The sequence below is a fragment of the Chiloscyllium punctatum genome, chromosome 30 (genome assembly GCF_047496795.1).
Source record: "Chiloscyllium punctatum isolate Juve2018m chromosome 30, sChiPun1.3, whole genome shotgun sequence".
Classification (NCBI taxonomy): Eukaryota; Metazoa; Chordata; class Chondrichthyes; order Orectolobiformes; family Hemiscylliidae; genus Chiloscyllium; species Chiloscyllium punctatum.
This window is the reverse complement of record NC_092768.1, coordinates 29,627,063-29,633,763: the sequence shown is the minus strand read 5'-3', so window position 1 is coordinate 29,633,763 and position 6,701 is coordinate 29,627,063. Positions and strand designations below refer to the sequence as shown.

General features: G+C 46.0%; 1 non-coding gene across 1 annotated transcript; it reads left to right on the top strand.

Moving 5' to 3' along the window:
* The first annotated feature begins 1,273 nt into the window (after positions 1-1,273).
* Positions 1,274-1,437, top strand: LOC140455721 (U1 spliceosomal RNA). The gene has a single exon (XR_011952985.1). It is a non-coding gene; the product is annotated as a U1 spliceosomal RNA (small nuclear RNA).
* The last annotated feature ends 5,264 nt before the right edge of the window (positions 1,438-6,701 follow it).

Below are 6,701 nucleotides of genomic sequence, written 5' to 3'. Positions count from 1 at the left end.
ATCCAACACTGTCTTTTGGAAGAGTCTTCCCAAGATAGAAAATCAATTAACATCAAGTAAATGACTTATGCTAATTACATTCTTACAACAAACCGCTGCTGAGCCACAATACTTGGAAATGACCCAGATAACACGATAAAAGAAGCAACTCAGGTCAGAGGGGTCCCTCACACACTCCAGAGAGAACATCAGCACCAAGAATCAGAAACCTTGGGAGCAGGAAGAACAGCCTGATCTTCAGTTTGATCCACTATAATCGGGGTAGTACAAACCTCTTTATCACCCTCTGAAAATGTAATCTTGCACAAACAAAAGATGCCTTTTGATTGTTTGTTGATGAGAGTAAAACTCCTATGTTTATTAATAAAAGCAAATTACTGCGGATGCTGGAATCTGAAACCAAAAGAGAAAATGCTGGAAAATCTCAGCAGGTCTGGCAGCATCTGGAAGGAGAGAAAAGAGTTGATATTTCGAGTCTAACTGACCCTTTGTCAAAGCTAAAAAAAAAGAAATAGGATGGTATTTATACTCGGCTGAGAGAAGGTATTTGTACAAGGCTGGAAGTAAGCGAGTAAATCAGAGACATATAAAAATGATATTTACATTTGAATCACGGGCCTGTTTCTTTAACACCAGAGGGTGTTAAAGAATGTGTATCCAGAAAAGGTGGTGCTCTCAGTTTAATGTCACATCCAAACAACATAGAGAAATATTTCCTTGTCCCTGGAATCCTTAATCTTAACCGTGAGGTCTCCTGAAGGAATTGATTTACATGGTGGAACACAGAGGGTGGGAGATTGCAAAGCTGCAGTTTCACAAAAGAAGATTTGTTCAGTTTGTAGGGAGTAGGAAAAAGTGATGACAAAATATCTTTCAAGTTTCACCAGCAAAGCTTAAAAATTGCTTTTATTCGCGTTCACCTTACATTACGTAAACAGTGTTTGATAACAGAGTGCTTCAGGTGTCTGAGAAATTTCTGGGGCTTTGTTTTGGTGAAAGAGGAGTCAGTCTGAAGGGGGCGGGGCAAAGGGGGCGGAGCTTTATCGTTTCAGAAAGAAATGCAAATTAGTGCAGCTTCTCAGGGCGCCCAGTGAGTGTAGTATTCAGTGAAACATGAGCTTTTTCCGGGTGTTCTTTGATCCAGGTGAGAAATTGCGCTGTTGTGCAGACAGGGAACCTCAGGCAGGTGAATTTTCGATTTCCGAAAATGCAGTTAGTGTGAGTGTAAGAGCCATGGGTTGTTGTTGGGTTTGAGCGAGTGCGAGTATTAAGCATACTTACCTGGCAGGGGAGATACCATGATCACCAAGGTGGTTCTCCCAGGACGAGGCTATCCCATTGCACTTCGGGTGTGCTGACGCCTGCGATGTCCCCAAATGCGGGATACTCGACTGCAAAATTTGTGGTAGTGGGGGACTGCGTTCGCGCTCTCCCCTGATTTACAAACAAAAAACAGAACATTCAGCAGAGGGCGCTCATATGAGATTCATACGGCTTCCTATGTACCGCGCATCGATATGGACAGATATGCTACACGTCTTACACCATCCTCTCTTATATTCAACTGAGATGAGACAGATGGAGTTTAATTTAGATGACTATGAGTTGTTGCATTTTAGTAAGGCAAATCAGGGCAGGACTTTTTCAGTTAATAGTGGGGCCCTGGGGAGTGTTGCTGAAAAAAGCAACCTCGGGTCATGGGGCACAGTTCCTGTAAAGTGGAATCACAGGTAAACAGGGTAATGATGAAGGTGTTTGGCACACGCCCCATTATTGGTCAGTGCATTGAGTATAAGAGTTGGGAGGTCATGTTGAGGTTGTACAGGACATTGGTTAGGCCACTTTTGGAATACTGCCTTCAATATGGTCTCCCAGCTATAGGAAGGATGTTATTGAACTTGAAAGAGTTCAGAAAATATTTACAAGGACGTGGCCAGGGTTGGAGGATTTGAGCAACAGGGAGAGGCTGAATAGGCCGGGGCTGTCTTCCCTGGAGTGTCGGGGGCTGAGGGGTGACCTTATACAGGTTTATAAAATCATGAGGGGCATGGTTAGGGTAAATAGACAAGGTCTTTTCTCTGGGGTTGGGGAGTCCAGAATTAGGGGCAATCAGTTTTGGGTGAGAGGGGAAAAATTTAAAAGGGACTTAAGGAACAACTTTTCACACAGAGGTTGGTGCGTGTATAGAATGAGCTGCCAGAGGAAGTGGTGGAGGCTGGTACGATTACAGCATTTAAAAGGCAACAGGATTGACATATGAATAAAAAGGGTTTAGAGGGTTACGGGCCAAGTGCTGACAAATGGGACTAGATTAGGTTGCGATATCTGGTTGGCATGGACGGGTTGGACTGAAGGGTCTGTTTCCGTACTGTACATCTCTATGGTCAGTCTGGAGAAGTTGGACCGAAGGGTCTGTTTCTGTACTGTATAACTCCACAAGCAAGTTAGATAAAGGAGAGTCAGAGAAAGTGATCCATTTGGATTTCCAGAAGGCCTTTAACAGTCAACCACATTGCTGTGGGTTGGGAATCAGTTGTAGGTTGCACCATACTGAGGATAACAGATCTCCTTGCTAAGATTGACAGTGGTAACTGGGTCACCATTGGCCTCGCTGCTTTGCCCCATATGTTTTATTGAATTCAAATTTCGCTGTCTCCTGCCTCAGAACAGCAGCCTCCCCACCTCCTTCCCCCAGGGGAACAAGCTCCTTCCCTTCCTAGTGGAGAGTCAGGACAGTTTGGTCACCATGGTAACCATGAAACTATTTGTGAATGCTTTGACCATGCAGGAAGCTGTTCAGGGGTCAACATTATAACTCTGTTACATCACTTCCTCTGGCGGCTCATCCATACACACTCCACCATCTGTGTGAAAACGTTACCCCCTCAGGTCCCTTATAAACCTTTCACCTCTCACCGTAAACCTATTCCCTCTGGTTTTAGACTCCCCTACCCTGGGGGGAAAAATACCCTTGGCTATTCACCTTATAGAGTCATAGAGATAGACAGCACGGAAGAAGACCCTTCAGTCCAACCCGTCCATGCCGACCAGATATCCCAACCCAATCTAGTCCCACCTGCCAGCACTTGGCCCATATCCCTCCAAACCCTTCCTATTCATATACCCATCCAAATGCCTTTTAAACATTGCAATTGTACCAGCCTCCACCACTTCCTCTGGCAGCTCATTCCATACACGTACCACCCTCTGGGTGAAAAAGTTGCCCCTCAGGTCTCTTTTATAATTTCACTGGTTTTTAATTTTCCCAGATGCGCTCCGATGTCCAACGGTACGTGAATTCAAACAGCAAAAGTAGTAACTGTGCAGGTACACTGTGGTGTCCATTTCTCTCTCTCTCTCTCTCTCTGTCTCTCTCCTGCACTGACCTCACCAAATGCTTCCTTTGTCTGTACCTCTCACTTTTTAAAACTGCTGTTGTTTTGACTTCTTTATTTTTGCCAAAGTTCCAGAACAATGCAACAGCAAATGAAACAGTAACTGCTGCTCCTGCAATTTGAGGAAATCACCTCCAACATCTAAAATACCCCAAAATAAGGAGCGGCTGTGACAGCCAGAAATGTTTCCCGTCCTCCATCTTGGATTACCCAGAATCCTTAGGTGAATGCCTCTCATGATTTTACAAACCTCTGTAAGGTCGCTCCTCAGCCTCTGATGCTCAATGTTGATAGCTCTCTGCTGTGAAGAATTGCACGGATACACTTCCCTCTGTGAGGAGAAATTCCTCCTCATTTAGTGGGTGATCCTTTGAAATGTTGCCCTCTGGGACCTAGACATTCCCACAAGGGGAAGCAATCTTTGTATCCACCCTGCTGAGCTCCTGAAGAATCTGACACGTTTCAATAATGGTCACCTGTCATTCTTCTAAACTCCGATGGGGGCAGGAACAATGTAACCAACCCAGTGAACTGCCTGGACCGCCTCCATTACCAATATAGTATTTGTTTAGCTACGGGGGGTGGGGGACAAAACTGTTCACACTATTCCAGCTGCGGGCTGGTGCCTTCAGTAATTTTAGAAAAAGCCTCCCAACATTTCCACTCCATTGCCCTTTGAAATAGAGGCCTACAGTAACCCGTGCTTTGCTCGTGTCCTGAGGACTCACTCTGTGGTATGATGACATGGAGGAGCCGGTGTTGGACTGGGGTGGACAAAGTTAAAAACCACACAACGCCAAGTTCTAGCCCGACAGGTTTATTTCGGAGTGCCGCTCATTCATCAGATAACTGTGGAGCAGGACCCTGCTCCCACTTGTTACCCGATGAAGGAGCGGCACTCCACAAGCTCACACTTCCAACTGAACCTGTTGGACTATAATGTGGTGTTGTGTGATTTTTAACTCTGTGGAATGAGAGACAGTAGTGTGCCTTACATTTCACACCCTGAGTGGACTATAACCTGTCGAGGGACTTCACATTTCTCTGACACTGAGTAACCTGAACCCTGAAGGTGGCTGCACAGATGGATAGAGTGGTCAAGAAGGCATACGGTATCTTTGCCTTCATCAGGCAGGGTATTGAGTATAAGAGCTGGCAGGTCATGGTAAAATTGTACACGACGTTGGTTCAACCGCATATAGAATACCATGTACAGTTCTGGTCACCACATTACCAAAAGGATGTGGACGCTTTGGAGAGGGCGCAGGGAAGGCTAACGAGGATGTTCCCTGGGATGGAAGGTGCACGCTATGAAGAGAAGTTGAGTAGGTTCGGATTGTTATCATTCGAGAAAAGGAGGTCGAGGGGGAACCTGATTGAGGTCGACAAAATCATGAAGGGTATAGACAAGGGTGGTCAGAGATAAGTTTTTTTGCCAGGCTGAGGGATTCAAAAATGAGAGGTCACGCATTCAAGGTTGTGAGGTGAAAAGTTTAAGGGGGATACACGCAGAAAGTACTTTACACAGAGGGTGGTGGGTGCCTGGAATGCATTGCTAGCAGAGGTGGGAGAGGCAGGCATCTGGACAGATGCATGAGTAGGTGGGGAGCAGAGGGATGCAGATGATCAGGAATTGGGCGATAGGTTTAGACAGTGGATTTGGATCGGCTCAGGCTTGGAGGGCCGAAGGGCCTGTTCCTAGGCTGTAAATTTTCTTTGTTGTTTTTTATTTTTTAACAGAGAAAGAGGCTAACTAAGGCAGACAGGGCAAACATTGGCCTGAAATGTGGATTTTAATGAGTGTCCTAAGGAAAGAAAAAGAGAGATAGAGCTCGAGCTAGAGATAGAGGTCATGTTGAGGTGGGAAGGGTCTTTGATTGGGTTGACTGCTTTCCCGTGGCAGTGGGATGTACAGATGGAGTAAATGGATGGAAGGCTGGTTTGTGGGATGGACTGGGCTGGGCCGTGTTCATGACTCTCTGTAGTTTCTCATGGTCCTGGGCAGAGTAGTTGCTATACCTCGCTGTGTCCAGGACGCTTTCTACGGTGCACCTATAAAACATTGGGAAGAGTCCTTGTGGACACGCCGGATTTCCTGACCTCCTGAAGAAGGAGAGATGTTTTTGACTGTCACGTGGGTTGTGGGTGGCCCAGGACAGATTGTTGGTGATCGTCACTCTCAGGAACTTGATGCTTTTGGCCACCTCCACCTCAGCTCCATCGATGCAGACAGGAATGTGCCTTCCACTCCACTTCCTGAAGACAATGACCAGCTCCTTCATTTTGCTAACGTTGATGGGGAGATTGTTGTCTTTACCCATGATGCTGAGCACTCTACCTCCTGTATTCAGTCTCTCTGTTGTTTGAGATCTGACCTACGATGTTGGTGTTGTCAGCAAACTTGAAGATGGAGTTGCGGCGGAATTTGGCCACACCGTTGTGAGTGTATAAGGAGAACTGACTCAAAGGTAGAAGGCAGGGGGTGATGGTGGAGGGTTGTTTTTCAGACTGGAGGCCTGTGACCGGTGGTGTGCCACAAGAATCGGTGCTGGGTCCTCTACTTTTTGTCATTTACATAAATGATTTGGATGCGAGCATAAGAGGTACAGTTAGTAAGTTTGCAGATGACACCAAACTTGGAGGTGTAGTGAATAGCGAAGAGGGTTACCTCAGATTACAACAGGATCTTGACCAGATGGGCCAATGGGCTGAGAATTGGCAACTGGAGCTTAATTCAGATAAATGTGAGGTGCTGCATTTTGGGAAAGCAAATCTTAGAAGGACTTATACACTTAATGATAAGGTCTTAGGGAATGTTGCTGAACAGAGAGACCTTGAAGTGCAGGTTTATAGCTCCTTGAAAGTGGAGTCGCAGGTTGATAGGATAGTGAAGAAGGCATTTGGTATGTTTTCCTTTATTGGTCAGAGTATTGAGTACAGGAGTTGGGAGGTCATATTGCGGACATTGTACAGGACATTAGTTAGGCCACTGTTGGAATATTGCGTGCAATTCTCGTCATCCAAGGGTTTATAAATTCATGAGGAGACATGGACAGGGTGAATAGACTTTAGTCTTTTCCCTGGGTTGGGGAGATCCAGAACTAGAGGGCATAGGTTTAGGGTGAGAGGGGAAAGCATAAAAGGGACCTAAGGGGCAATGTTTTCACACAGAGGGTGGTACGGGTATGGAATGAGCTGCCAGAGGAAGTGGTGGAAGCTGGTACAATTGCAACATTTAAAAGCATCTGGATGGGTATATGAATAGGAAGGGTTTGGAGGGATATGGGCCGGGTGCTGGCAGGTGGG